The sequence below is a fragment of the Colossoma macropomum genome, unplaced genomic scaffold (assembly GCF_904425465.1).
Source record: "Colossoma macropomum unplaced genomic scaffold, Colossoma_macropomum, whole genome shotgun sequence".
Taxonomy (NCBI): Eukaryota; Metazoa; Chordata; class Actinopteri; order Characiformes; family Serrasalmidae; genus Colossoma; species Colossoma macropomum.
In genome coordinates, this window is record NW_023494792.1 from 42332152 (window position 1) to 42348559 (window position 16408).

Consider the following 16408-nt stretch of genomic DNA (forward strand, 5'->3'; position numbering starts at 1 on the left):
AGAGAGAAAAGAAATAGAGAGGTAAAGGAAAAGTTTGGTGAAAATCAAATGTATACAGTTTCCCCTGCACTACAAATGAGGTCAAATGGACGAGGCATTACTGGTGTCTGAAGTTTGAGCTGGAGCTACGGGGCTAATGTAGTGAAGTAAAGGGACCTTATTCCCCACCAATTAGCATCAGTCAACTGCATGCCTATGTAGGAGATGTGGAAAATTATTACCGCTAAATAAGGTATTAGAAATTATTAGCATTAATAATAATAACACCAGTAACCAGACAGGACAAAGTAGCTCCAGAATGAGGTACATCTGACAGTTAACCCCATGAAGACAGTCAGTAACACTAGGAATAGTGGTAATTTTCTTAGTACTTTTTATTAGCTGTTAGAACTTCTGTGATACAAGATGCACACGCAAGCGTACAACGTTCACAAAGTATAATAATAAAGCAATTTGTAAGAAGAGTAATTCAGTATATGTGTGGAAAAAGAAAACAACAACAGCAAACAAAGTGAAATTAATCAAAGTAATATAAGAGTAATATAAGAAATCAGGTAAACAGGTAAAATCAAATGAGACACTACTATTAAACTGCCTGAAATGAAAACCAGAAGTAAGACTGCTTAACACGAAACACATTATCATGAAAAGATGGCATACAACAATAAACACATCTATTTGAGTGTACACCAAATTAGACTCTAGAGGGTTTGTAGTGTCTTGAGACTTGCCACCATGCCCGTATTGGAAAGGAAAGCTATATGTATGTACGCTTCAGTGGTCCCTTGGGTGGGACTGAGAAGCTTGGCCGCTAGCATCAGTCATTGATCAGTTTTCGCTGGAAAAAATAGCGCACCACATCCAGAAGTTTGCATGTGTTGTCTCTACTTCTTGACAAGAAAGGTTCTGAGTTCAGAGTGAGATCAATCAGTGCCAGAAGCACCAACTCAGAAGTTGGTGATTGGAAGACATGAGACCCCAATTCACAATTCAACGTGAAATTTGTGGAGTTTAGGCACAGAAAGTCTCCCAGTACCCATCACATGGGTTCCTATCTGTTGATTGGTCCTCTCTTCACATGGGCAGTGACCAGGATGATGGATCAATCTCAACAACTCCAAGTTGCAACTGGTTTGTCACAGAACCTTGAAAATCATCCCAATGTTCCAGGTGTGATTTTACAGTAGTTTGAGATGTTCACTTCCTCTATTGTAAAAACTTATCATGGCTCCAAAGGATGGGCACACACGCTGGGAATGACCTTCTTTAACCCTCCTGTTATGTTGCTGGACAAATTGATCCATTTCAAAGTTTAAAAATACAGGGAAAAAAAATATTTTAATCGTTTTTAGAACATGAAACCTTTTCTGCTGGGCTTAATTAGTGTAATAAACATGTAAATGGAAAATGACTAATTTAATGTGTTTGCACCCCACCTGCCTGTTTATATTACACACATAATGTTCAGGTCAATTTGACCCAGCAGTGAGAGTGGAAGCTACAAAGGGTAAAAATATCATATTTAGATTGAAAGTGATTTGTTTTCGTTTAAAATTGGAGGCACAGTGTGATTGCCTAGTCCCTCCCAACACACACACACACACACACACACACACACACACACACACACTTTTCATTATCTCTTGTTCCGGTTTCCTGTTTTAAACATTGTTGAAAAAAATAAAATGCAGTTTTTAAATAATACTTATGGCACATTTAGTTTGATTTAAATTGAAAGGGACATATTGACGCCAAAAAGGAAATGTTTTGTTTGTATTAATCAGCATGCCCCATGGCAAAATGTTAATAAAGTCTAAATAAGAATAAATAAAACAAACATGTTGAATGTCTGTTTTTTGCCAATGTACAGGAAAAAAAAACTGTTAGAAAATTATTTGAAAAATGAGTGAATTATCATAACTAAACCATGATCTGTAAGGAGTTACTCTAGTTTTCACCTTCATTTAGATTACACTAAATATTGATTAAAATGACACTGATTGAGCTAAAGATAATGTTTAAGGGGAAAAATGTATTTTTATCTTTGGATGGTTAAACATCGTCATTGATGTTCAGGTTCTCTGTGATACACTTCTAATCTATAACTAGTAGTTACTTGTTATAGATCTGTTTCTATTATTACTCTGATTGGCCTCTAATTGTAGTCATCAGTTATCATTGCCCAATCTAAATACTTCTGTCCAATGACAGGCTGTTTTTCCCCTTTTCTCTATTGTAATCTTTTATATTAATGGTAAAAGCTTATTCACTGATTACATTACTCTTATGTTATTGTTTTGCTATCAGGCGTTCACTTTTTGGTCTTGGTTCCTCTCAAGGTTTCTTCCTTCTACTCTTAGAGAGTTTTTCTGTGCCACTATCACCATTGGCTTGCTTGTGGAGGGCTTGGACTCGCAATATAAAAAGCGCAATATAAATAAACTTTGAGTTGACTTAACTTAAACATACTCCGGGTCAATCTGACCCAGGAACATTATTGCTGTTCCTTACAGTTGAACATAACAGGAGGGTTAAGTGGGGCTCAGTGCAGAAACATTATTTATAACTGTTTGCTGGCACTGTTCCTGAAGAAGAGAAAAACAAAGCACCTTTCAGGAATGCTTCTTAGAAGAAGTTGGCACAGGAACATTACAGCAGTAAACCTTGCAGGCAGTGTGTGAAATACTCCCTGGTATTAGGGGGATCCCATGTTGGCTGGTTATTCCTACGTTGGGTAGCTGCTAATTTACTCACCAAAGCGGTGCTGCTGGTAGCTTTGAGGGCAACAAAATGTCTGGTACAACAATTCTTCTTCTGGAAAGCTCTTTTGTAGTTTGGAAATGCGCTTCTCCTCGTATTAATTGATCTTACAGTTTAGGAAATGAGTGACAATTCACTCTTTCCACCAATCTCTTGGGAAATTGGGAGAGTTTTCAGTATATGCTATGGACCCCGCAGAACCCTCTGTATTTTGCACCTTGCTTGCAGGGGGAGCATACTTTTGTTTATGATCCTGGGTAAGCCTTGTCACCAGCCAGAAAAGCTGTGGCCACACATTTCATAGCTGTCAATAATCTCACACTGATTTGTGAACTTCCCTGTTTGTGAACGTCCCTGCTGTGGGACTAATAAAGGATTATCTTATTTATAAAGTTCCTGACATCATTTAATATACTGTTATCTATAACATTGGACAGTCTGTGTTTATTATTCCATGTTAAGATGGTCTGTCTATGTCTGTATGTAAAAGTATGTAATACAGTGTCAGAAACCACATAAACAAGATTAGTTAACAGATTTGTTAACAACTCAACATGGTTGGAGGCAAACGTGTTATGATCCCGGCAAGCGTATATTAGCATGATGCTAATTAATTGTACATAAGCTTCCATTACATTAGCCTTGTTGCCCCGGTGCAAAAAATCCCTGCAATGGTTCAGTTATAAAACAGCTATGTGTTAAATTTGTAATCCGACAAAGAGCAGATTCTGCCTGAATAATGATTTGATATTTTTTGTGTGTGTGTTTTTAAACAGTCTTAAAGAAACCTTGACCCAAAGATAGCTAAACACCTTAAAGGTTTGAGAGACAATAAATGCCGACACCACAAGAAGGAGATTAAATGCACATTTGTTGCCGTTATATTAGCGTAAAAACATACAAGTTATTGTTTTACTTTAAATAAACCTGCTAAGTATAGTATATGCCATGCTAAGTATAGTGATGTGAAATCATTGTAAATTTGAATGTCACCATAGCACTCCAGTACTCCATCATGGGGGCAGTCGTGGGCTGGAGGTTAGGGCGCCAGCCTTGTGACCAGAAGTCGCTGCTTTGCTCCCCTGAGCTGACAGTACGTGACTGAAGTGCCCTTGAGCAAGGCACCTAACCCCCAACTGCTCCCTGGGTGCTGTGAATAGGGCTGCCCACCGTTCTGGGCAAGTGTGCTCACTGTTCACTAGTGTGTATGTGGTATTTTACTGCATGAATGGGTTAAATGCAGAGGTGAAATGTTCCTGTTGTGGGACTAATAAGGGTCTCTTAATCTTAATTAGTAGTACGTTCAGAACTATCATACATATTGTCACTGTCCAAAGAAAACCATGTATCTCCATTTTTGTTGATTTTTATTTTTCTACACCATTTCAACAAATGAGGTGTCCTTTAGGTTGTGTGGAATTTCATTTTCAAATTTCATGATTAATTGATATAGAAATGCTCTAAAATCACAAAGTATATTGTTGCTTTTCTTTGGACAGTGACAATATACTATATGTAGTATAGTATAGCATGTGGTTTTGGATGGTGCCAGATAATCTGGTAGGTTTCCTCACTCAATATGGTCAAAAACTGCCAATATTGAGAAGAAGTGGCTGGTGACCGACAACAAACTGTTTTAAGCATAACAGTTAGGAACAGGTGATTGTCAAAACTGTCCTAGAGCAAAAAGCAAAAACTGTCTCATGTAAATAAGCTGCCCCATGTAAACAAACTGGTAAGTCCAATGGCCAAAACACAAGAAGGTCTAATATTATTGCTACAAACTGATAAAAAACTGGCGCACAGATGTGCATATAAAATGCATATGCAGATCAGAGTGTATCTGACAAAATTACAGCAATACATAGATGAACCTTAAAGTTATCATTCATATCACCAACACTAGCTGGTTAGCTTGTTGCTAACAGTAGTCTCTATGCTTATCCCTACTTTGTAGTGTCAATGAATGGAGGTTGAAAATGACAAATGTTCCTCATCCAGGTTGGACAAAGCTGAACAAGCATAGGTGTCCCCAAACATTTAAAAGGCAGTGTATGTTACACAGAAATTATATGTGGTCAAACATTCAGCACAAATCAAGGACAAAGACAAGAATGTAAGCCCCAGCGCATTCACTCAGCAGGGCTTCATTCACCTCTATGGAGAGAATGTCTCATCAGCAGGCAATACAACTCAATTAAAAACACATGAGATGACTGCTACCCCTAGAGGAGCCGACAGCATCAAATCTGAATGAAGCATGATATCGTCTACTCACAGGTTGTAAAACACACAACCCCCCTCCACACACACACACACACACACACACACACACACACACACACACACACACATACACATACTCAGTGAGTTTGCATCATGAAGTGTTCATTTACTTGTCATGTTCTCCATCATCACTCTGTAATGATGCAATTGTGCCCTATGTGTGTATGTGTGTCTGTAAGCTGAACACATCCATTCAAACCATCTCTGACAGCTGTCTTGCACACACACGTGCCCCTCTCCTACCCTCAGCCTGTCAAAATGCCCGCCACCCAGGTGGTCATGGTCTGCGGCCTGCCAGCCCGAATTACCTCAGACAAGCAGAAAGAAAGCCACGGCCGGACCCGCGGCCGAGAAATTAATGTCATTACGGTGCAATACGAAGTCCCGCCGAGCCTGACAATCTACAGCCTTTTGTGCCTGTCTGAATCGAGACCTTTGATTATTTAATTATGCCAATTATCCGCCTTCATGAGTCCAGATGCCCATGTGGCTAATGTGTTTGGTCACCAGGGACCCGGAGGGAAGCGTAATTTGATTTTAAAAAAAGGCAGAATGATCAACAAAATTCAGCCTTTTCAGGTCAGAGGGGCAAATTATTCTACAAAAAATCTATTTAACCCCTTAAAATTTAGGTTTTTTTTTTTTTTTACTAAGGGTTTAAGCTAGTCCAGGACTATATTTTTACTTTGAATGGAGAACCTCCATTCAGAATGCTGTGTAGGCAAGGACTAGGCTCAATCTCTTAATCTCTGTATGGTAAACCAACCCTAAGGGTCCGTATGTGGGTCCACACTGCAGCTTCTCACTCTCATAACTACTGGAATTACACATTACTTTCATTGTAGTTATTTAATAATTTGTTGTATTCATTAATTTATAGGAGTTGCTGAATAATTTACACTGAATGATTCATAGAACAAAATAATTAATAATAGTTACTTAATAATTAATAGTAAACACAAAATAATTCATAGTGGTTACTGAATAGTTCATAGAACATAATGAATCATTCATAGCAGTTCCTGATTAATCAATAGTAGCTACTGAATAATTCACTGTAGTTACTGAATAATTCATAGCACATACTGAAAAATTCATAGTAGATACTACATAATTCATAGTACATAATACATTAACATACATAATACATTAATAAGTCATAATATTAACAATCAAATAATAACTCTGAGGTCCAATGGATTTTTCCTTTTTTTAGGTAAGAATTTCATTTTAAAGACAGGGTTTACAGGCTTCCCCCCACCTCCTTTACACAAAATGTAGTCAATGATCCACAAAATGTTTGGTGTGTAAAGTTTGCTTATTTAATTTTGCACCGGAGCTACAAGGCTAATGTAGCTAACAAGTAATGGAATTTTAAGTTCATTAATAAGCATCATGCTAATGCTAAATCATCAGAGCAGTGCTTCAAACCTTGTCGAGTTAAGTATTCCCAACTATACTTGCGGTTTCTGACACTGTATGGCACACTGTTATTTACAAATATGGACAAAACTGCAGACTTCAAGATGGAAGCTACTAAATTTAGCTATGCAATGTAGTTTTATCCATGTTTATAGATTAAGGTGTGTATTGTTGCATATAGCTTTCACAAAGCCAAAGGTGGGATAAGCTTCCATCACTTGTTAGCTACATTAGCCTCATAGCTCCAGAGCTAAAGAAGCAAACTTTGGACACCAAACATGCATTTGCACATTTGAAGTAATGGGAGAGGTGGTGTAAATTTGCCTTTCACCTAAGCTATTGCTTTAAGGCCACAGAAATGGTTCTCGAGATTGCTGGAGAAGTTTCTAAGAACCGCATGAAAGTTTGAACAAGGTCGCCGTCTGTCTTTCAGGGGAAACTAGTACCACTGGGGAACGTATTACGCATGCGATTATGCATTATGAAGCCAATTAGACAACACAATAAAAACAATGCCATATGTTTGTGGGGAGAGTACACAGGGAAATACTCAGTAAGGCTGTAGTGGATGAGTGCAGGGAAAACACACTTATGAGTTGCAGTGATCATACCACCATCTGTGTGTATGAAAATGGAATTGCACACACATGCACACTCATACACACACAGATCTGTCTTCATCAGTGGAAATGAACAAGAGAAGAGAGTGGAAATCTATTGCATGTATTGCAGCGGTAATGGCAATGCTGTGGATCGTGATATAATCAGCATACATCACGATCATATAGAGTCATCTATGGGAACATTATTTATACCGTGAAGAAATAACACCTTATGGCTCATTTGCTTGCATGTTATGATTGCTTAAATACTGGGGAGGGGGCTGAAGTTAATGTTTTACACATGCTTAAGAGATTCTGTGAGAAGAGACTAATAACCCTAGATTTTAGGCCCAGGATTATTTGAAGCTACACTCACTGGCCACTTTATCAGAAACAGTCCCCTTGTAGTCCCACCTTGTTGGTGTACAATTAGAGACTGCGGCCCATCTGTTGATGCACAGCTTGTGTAAGCCGTCCTCTAGTCCTTCATCAATAGTCAGTTTCGGACCACCTTGGATGGATATTTTTGGGTGGTGGACCACTCTCAACCAAGCACTGACTACAGACACTACTGTCAGCCATTACACTGTTATTTATTACACAATTAGGCAAATAAACTGAGTGCAAAACTATTCAGACCTTATATTTTTAGATGGATTATGTTATGATCTATTTAAACCCAAGGCACGAGATAGTAATAAGCTAAACATATATGTATACATATATATATATATATATATATATATATATATATATATATATATATATATATATAAATCATAATTAGGGTACTTTCTTTTGGGAGGTGTCAAACTCTAACCTCTAAATTGATACTTACAATTTTTGTATTTTTTAATATTTTTGAAGTGAACTTAAAATATTTAGATATATCATGAGTCTGATTTTTAATCTGAAAAACTTTATTAAAAATTGCTGTCCTATGTTTGCATGTTACACAAGGAGTTTTAGTCTATAGGCGGAGCCTTATTTTAGCCACTTCCCTGCATTTTAGTGTAGGAAGTGAGACTGCATCCCTGTCCCTCATGGCCACATGGTGAGCACTTAGATCCCATTGTTTTGAAGGAAATGTGTCCTAAACTCTGAAAATCAGTATGTAAAATTAATAATTGTCACCACTGAAACACATATTTTCTGCAATTATGTTAACCTTTTTTGTGTTTCACTAAATTTATGTGTGTACAACTGTTCAAAACTGCATTTGCTAATCATGTGCTGGCTAGTATTTTTGAGTGGTGCGTAAAATTAGCTAAAATTATCACTACCAAAACAGTCACTAGATTTGGTCTAGTTTTTAGTGTTATAAATTGTTCTGGTAGTGACAAAATGGAATCTTCCGTTATTAACTTAAATTAAGTTAATAAAATGAAATTAAGTTAATAAAATAAACACAATCAAGGTACGGGGTCCTTCAAAGCAAAAAGATAGAATGAGTGGAAATACAAAGTGTTTTCTAAGAAAGTGACGAGTGAGTGGAAAGTGGGTTGAACCTCTGGTCTTTTTCCTTGTTCCACAGTACATAGGATAGTGAAGGCTAGCACATGCCAGATACCACATTTTTTCACACTTCCATGGAACATTGTCAACAGTGTTTTTGTGACCTTGCAGATAACTACTTTGGCCAGCACAGTGCTTTTAGTGTTTCAGTAGACAATCTGGGATCCCTGCCATTTTCCCCACCCAACGAGGGCATGTCCAGTTCTAATCTCAGTCTTTTTTCACAAATATGGATGGCAAATGGTGACAGCAGAGCTCAACTGTGCCATGCAAAATCTGGCTGAGGTGGGGTGGTCTAAGGAGCCTCTAAAATCTTGCTCGTAGTGTGTTCATATAAGAGCCTTAGTGGAGTGGAGTGGACACCAGCATCTACGCTGCCTTATGAGGTTGTGTTGTTGTTCAATTAAATATGCTGTAGGCATAAATATAATGTTTTCCCAAATGACTGTTGCTAAATGTACTCAAATGCACACAATGCACCTAGCTAGTTAGCTAATAGTGTTTGTACATTTATGCGCTAACCAATTTCATTAATTCAACAGTGTTCAATTGGTCAGTAAGATAAGGTTTTCAGTAGATTGAGGAGCATGTTTTTCCTAAAAATAGGAGACAGCAGCTCCAAGCATACGGGAACAAACAACAGGAAGGGTTCTTGGTGGCATCATGGTCCAGAAAAGTTCATTTTGCTTTATGGTTTAAAAGTTTTAGCGAGACTTTGGTCTTTGCCAGAAAAGAATCAGAATATGTTTTGATATAATTTAATGCCAAAACTGACAAACAAGGAATACTAAAGCAACCAAGTAACTGAATTGTCTTAAAGCTGCACTGCATAAGATTTATTAAACATCAAAAGAATTCACATTACTGAGTCAAGAGCAAAAAAAATGCTAAAATACAGTGCTGTATTTGCCCCTCACCTAATTTCTTCTATTTTTGCACACTTGTCACATTTAAATGTTTCAGATCATCCAGCTAATTTTAATATAAGATAAAGACAACACAAGTAAACACAGAATAAAGCTTTTAAGTGATCATTCCTTTTATTGAAGGCTTTTCTCTTGTTCAGTGTTTACTAGTTTCTTTTCTTTGCCTTTTTTAGGTCATTAGACTTCAATCACTCAACCACTCCACTCAAATACTGGAAGTTCTGAGAACATGTGAAATTTGAGTTTCCTTTGCCCTTTTTAGAGTAGCAATAAAATACAATTTCTGCTGGTTTTGAAGGTTCCTCAGTTTTTGCATTATATTTTTTTTTTCAATAACATTAATGGTGGTAATGAGGTGTTTCAAAGAGGCATTTTTGTGGGTGCACTTCTGGATTTTTTCATTATATGAAAGTACTGTTATTGACTAAGTTACTTTAATATTGTAGAATTCTGTGTGAAGATCTGATTTTATCAGATGTGCAAGTCACCCATGACATGTGCATTAATGCACCTCCAAACCATCACGAATACTAGATTTTGAACTATGCACTGATAACAAGCCAGGTGGCCTTCAGTCCACAGTGTCCATGATTTCCAAAAAGAATTTCAAAGTTTGATTCGTCGGACTGCAGGACACTTTTCCACTTCGCCTCTGTCCATTTTAAATGAGCTCAGGCCCAGAGAAGGCGATAGCGTTTCTGGATCCTGTTTATGTATGGTTTCTTCTTTGTATGGTAGAGTTTTAACTTGCATTTGTGGACGCAATGATGAACTGTGCTCCCAGACAGTGGTTTTTGGAAGTGATATCATGCAGTGATTTCCACTAGAGAATCATAACTGTTTTTAATCCAGTGCCTCTTGAGGGCCCGAAGATCACAGCCAGCACATACTGGTTTTCGGCCTTGTCTCTTGCATACAGACATTTCTCTGGATTATCTGAATCTTTTAATGATATTATGTACCATTAATGATGAAATCATCAAGTCTTTGCTATTTTACACTGAGAAACATTGTTCTTGAATTATGGCACTATTTGCCCTGCGTTGTCTTTCACTGAAAGACTCAACGTCTCTTGGATGCTCATTTATCACGTTACTGACCACCAGTTTTTTTTAGCACTACACAACTTTGCCAGTCCTTTGTTGTCCCTGTCCCACATTTTTTGAAGCATGTTGCTGGCATCAAATTTAAAATGGGCATATATTTTTCAAAAATGTACATTTTTCAGTTTCTTTGTACTATTTTCAAATAAGTATAGGGTTTAAATTATTTGCACATCATTGCATTTTGCTTTTCTTTACATTTTGCACAGCATCCTAACTTTTTCGGAAATGGGCTCATAATGTTATTACCACACTATCTTGCTTTTTTAATATGGACATTTTGTTATTACAAATAATATTGGCAAATAAGAGCGACACACTGAGAGACGTATACTGAAAGCGGCAGGCAAAATACATTTGAGCATGAGTGCAATCAGGCTGCTGTTTTAAAGCCATTTTATGAAATTACAAACACAACCAAACTGTGCCTGCCCTCCAGGGATAATTTTAAGTTTCAGACAGATTTTGCCTAGTGGCATATTAAGAATTTAGAGCTCATCAAAAAAGTCACTTTTAATGTTGAGACAAAAGGTGCAGGGGCTCGCGCCCCTGTGGCCTCCTGCCATGCATGCATGTGTTCAGGCACATTTTTTGCCAAGAAACACCTATTTTTTTACGGAACTTCTCTTTTTTAGATGTTCTTTGCTCTGTTCTGTCTAATATCTCTGCATAAAGAGCTCAACATTAAAGTAAAGAAAAAAACACCACTCCCAACTTGCTCCAACCTCAAGGCCAAGAACAAAAGTGCAACAAAGTGGTGGCTCCACATCAGTCAATCTTTTCACACTGATATATTCATAAATACCTGCAGTGACTGAGCTCCTCTGAGACATACAAATTCATTCCTGCAAGAAATGGAATAGCGGCTAAGTCCACATTTCACCTTCAGTATGGCTGCTTTCTTGCTGAGAGGATTTTTCCTCCCTCCTCCTCTCTCTTCCTTCATTGCACTGGTCTCTCTGCTTGCTGCTTAGCTTTCTCTGTTAGTGTGAGGCCCTTTCCAGTCACCACTCTATGAGAGCAGGGTGTGGGGATAATGAGACCCATGGGGAAGCTGCAAGCTCTAGCAAAGCAACCAGACCCAAACATGCTCAAATCCCATTTTTAAACCATCACCATCTCTCCTGAAACCAGGGGAACACACATCTGCCTAAATACCCCTTAATTACAGCATATTAGAGCCTCCCCTAGACCTCCAGCCTAAACAGGAGGTGGTCAGTGAGCGCTATGTTGGATATGGTTTCTCTGTGTGAGCCTGAATTTGGAATTGGTTAGATAAAAATTTGCATGCAACTATAGTACCAGTCAAATGTTTGGATATGCCTAGGCTTGAATTCAAGGTTCTGACCACTTTCTCTGCTAGAAAAACCAGCACAGACCAGCAGGGCTGGTTACTAGCAAAACCAGCATATGTTGTTTTTGGATGCTTGTATGGTGGTCAATAAGTTAAACTAGCACCAGCAAGAGACCATCAAGAGACCATCAAGACCAGCATGGAATTCATGTGCTGTTTTTTTCAGCATGGTTGGCTGAGTCATTCTATGGAAATGTCTATTTTTGTGTCCCTAGCGTTTACAGATATATTACACTTAAAAAACATGTTAGGGTAACAATTTATTTGTATTTTAAAATAAAACAATATGTTATTTTAACAATTACACCTTCTTGAGCCATCACTTTACCAATATTGGTTTTTAAATCAATTATATAGAATTCCAAGCACCACACAAGTGCTGATCCTCACAGTCATGTGTAAAGAGTGAATGCCATATTTTGAGGTAAAAAACATGTTTTTGTGCAATTTTAACTGTGATAAGCTATACATGACTATGAAATATATGACTTAAAAGACATAAAGAAAAAAAATGCCAAATAAATATTAGAAAATATATAATGAAAGCTGTGGTCCTCCAGAGTCGTGTCACTGGTGTTACTGTGTAATAAAAATCTCTTATTTTGAAATAAAAAGTCACACTGATGACATCACCTGACTTCATTTTACCTGTTTTCTGAAGATCTATGAAAAAGCGCATGGTAAGTCTACTGTGTCTTTTTAATTATCAGAAATTTTCTCATTTAGCTCATGATTTCATATAAAGCTTTTAGTTGAAGTCACTGGTATGTACCTACTTTATTCTTAGGTAATTGTGAAAAAATAGAATACAAATGCATTAAATTACATATTTTAGTGAATATTCCACGATTGACAACATGGATGGATTTTTTATTAAAATTGTCACTGGTGTTACTCTCTCTGGTGTTACCTTTCTTATGTGTAACACCAATCAGTAACACCAGTGACTCATATGGATAGATAAAAAAGTGGACGTTGCCAGAGTTAGATAACAACAGTTTACTAGAAATGTCTAGAAACAGTTTGACAGAAGCCAACAGCAGTTTGTTAGAGTTAGTTTGCTAGAATAAGCTAACGACAGGTTGCTGGAGTTACCTAACAGCTGTTTGCTACACTTATCCTGCTTGTAAAACCAGCATGGACCAGCACAGCCGGTAACCAGCAAAAACAGCATATTTTGTGTATTGGATGCTGCCTTGCTGGTCAGCAGCAATGGAAGTTAATGTGTTCATCACCAGCAAAATGTGTTTTGGATGCTGGTGGCATCAGACCAGCACTAGACCAATATAATCCAGCATAAACTAGCTTTGACCAGCATGGAATTCATTCCAGTGCCGGGCAGAAAACAACAGTTTGCTAGAAATAGAAAATAAGAGTTTCTAGAGTTAGCTAACAACAATTTGCCAGAGACAATTTGTTTACTATCCTCTCAGCTACTACTGAACCCTGATTGCATTACAATACATACAACATGTGGTTTTAAGATACTATGAATTATGAATGTGCTTCTATTTTCTTGTGTTATTTCAGACAAACACAGGGCTAAAGGAAATTTCTCAGGCAGACTGTTATTCCCAGCCCACCTCTGGAGCTGAAGCTCAAAAAAGTGTTTCATAATGTTATTACTAAGTGATAGGTGGTGTTCTTGCCTTGCAGGCAGCTTGTGCAATAACTACACAGCTGAAGAATACCAGATTAAATGGCTCATTTGTTGACTCTCTGCTTTAGACCAAGGTGACTGCGTCACCAAATGAAGTCTGATAACTGATCACAGTGCTCTAGGATATATTTATTGGCTGCTGGGAAGCATGTGTGTGTAACCAGCTGGTGTGTAAATCAGCTGACCCTAGAAGTCCCCCACTGATATCAATCTGAGTAATCGCACTGGAGCTCCACGCAATTACGCTTCAATAACAGCACCTGGTGTGGTCTGACAGCTACCTGAGCACAATGAAAAGCACTCAAATCTGCCTCAGATCCAAAGGTAGGCAGGGGGTGGGGGGGCGTGGGGATGGAGGCTAACGTAATTAAGGCGAGTAATTGCATCGCCCCCGTTAGAGTCATGCAGCTCCGCAGGTGACGGGGAAATCAATTTGTGCCTCCAACCTCTAATTCGATTTACTTATTTATTTTGACCACGACTGCTGTGAGGACGTGATCGTCTTTGCGGAAATCAGAAATGGCCCGGGGGGTGGGGGCGGGGAGTGGTCAGGACGTGGGATGTGACCAGGTGTGAACGAGAAATATTGTTTTGGAATTGTAAAGAAAAAAAAGACAAAAAACAAGCACTCAAATGTGATTCTAATTAAGCGCCAGTCCGGAGCGATTTGTGTCAGGAGCTCTGATGTGCTCACCTGACCTTCCTTTGATGAATTATAAATGGGTCGTGGAGACACTCGCTTCCTTTTAATTACTCTCACTTTCCTCTCGTATTGACGCTGGAGTGAATTAGGATCACTAAATTACTTAGATATGAAAAAGTCATGCAGCCGCACAAGAGTTTCTATGTAATACAATAAGATATTATACAATACAATACTTCTTTGCATATCTTAACCTGTTCAGTTCCACATACAAATATGAACAGAACCAACACTATATACTACAAACATCATATGATGCATCACATTACATAACCTGCTCCGCCTCAATCTCAACAACGTTTGTCCATCTAAATTAACAGCTTAGTGAGCAATATAACTCGGGAATTATGGTCTGCTTCAACCTCAGGCATCCTCAGGACACTTCCAAACCTAGCTTGTTTGGTGCGGATCTACTGAAATTTATGAATTACGTTCATTCTGTTTTAACAGGTATGAACACTCCAGCCATACCTGGGTCGCAATAACCAACTGAAATGTGGTCTAGCAAAACTCCTCCAGCTTCTGAGTGAACCCTGATTCAGTTCACTACTGGTGAGAATACGTTTTAGATGGTCTGTACCATCTAGCAGCCCCATCTAGCTTCTAGTAGCATGTCAGTGCTTTATTCTCTGCATAATCTGCCTGTGTTGAAACTCTTCAAATGACAATAAAATGACAAACCAATTCCTTAGATTTTGGCACATGGATTGTGTTGCCTTAGTGAACTGATTGGTACATTCAGGGTCGCCTCTAGCCTTTTGGAGGCCTTAATTAAGATGTTAATTGCTTTGCGCCTGCATCTTGCTAGCTGTGCTGTATCATTATATGTTAACTAATAACAATCACTACCACAAGCTGTCTAAATTATATAATAGTATAATTATTATAATAATGATTGCTCGTTTGTCTGCCCTGCGATGAACTGGTGACCTGTCCAGGGTGTTTCCTGCCTTCCGCTCGATGACTGCTGGGATAGGCTTCAGCTCCTCCCGTGACCCGGAAGGATAAGCGGCTAAGAAAATGTGTGTGCGTGTGTGTGTGTGTGTGTGTGTGTGTGGGTGTGTGATTGCTTGTTTGGTATTCTAAAGGTTACAGTTTAAATTACAGATAACCTCTCAGCATTCTCGGTCCAGAGGTCTCACGATGCAGTGTTTCTACAGCTTAGCTCTGTCTAACCCTGGTGGCAGTGATGACAGCGTTGCTTTTTACAGTTAGAAATGCTTTGCTCTCTGTATATTTAGGTAGCATGATTTCCTTTTCCATCTTTCTTCTTCTCATGTTTCATGCGCTTGGCTGTTGTCATAAACATTATGCTTTCATATGCCACTGCCACAAGGATTAAACACAGCCTGAGTATCTGAACCTGGATTAACAGAAGGTTGTTATCTGTGTGTTGTAAAACAAGTTAACAATATCTTTGTTAAGTTTGGTGAAACTGAAACTCAATCAGAAAGCCTGTCTAAGTTAAACTTGCTTGAACCTCCAGATCCACCACTTCTAGTTGTCCAACTACAAGCCAAACCCTAAGCTCTCTAAGCTTTTTCACCTCATCTTGTTTTTTTTTTTGTTTTTGTTGTTCAGCTGCAGATGCACACATTCTTTTTTGAGTCATGATTAACTGGTTGTTTTTGTCTCCTTACTTGTGCATCTTAGACAGTATAATAGTATAGTAATAACCCTGAAGTTGTTCAACTTGTGACACCAGTCATAAAGAAGCAGGTTTATTGTTTTTACTTTGACTGTGATACACACAGGTGTTAAGCATCTCTATTTGATGCAAAGTGGGAGTTGTCTTCTACTCAAATGGTGGTAAATGTGAGAATAACATCCTGCTTATACTCCTGGGTCGCGGGGCAGAGCACTTGTATGCCATTAAAAAAAACTTCTGGCCAGTAAACAAACACCCACATGTTTAATTTGGTCACTGCAGTGTGAAACCATCAGAACCTAAAGAAAAAAATTCAATGTCAGAAACCCAAACTCTGGTCTGGACTGTAAACACCCTAACATGGTACGTTGATGGCAAAAACAGATTTTAATCACGTTACATGTGTTAGAAATAAATACGTCTGACCAA

At 38.3% G+C, this 16408-nt stretch overlaps 1 protein-coding gene across 1 annotated transcript in view; it reads right to left on the minus strand.

Annotated features, from left to right (window-relative positions):
• Nucleotides 1-16408, minus strand: part of LOC118812328 (thyrotropin-releasing hormone-degrading ectoenzyme-like) — a 357198-nt gene that overhangs the window by 80661 nt on the left and 260129 nt on the right. The gene's annotated exons all lie outside the window — the stretch shown is intronic.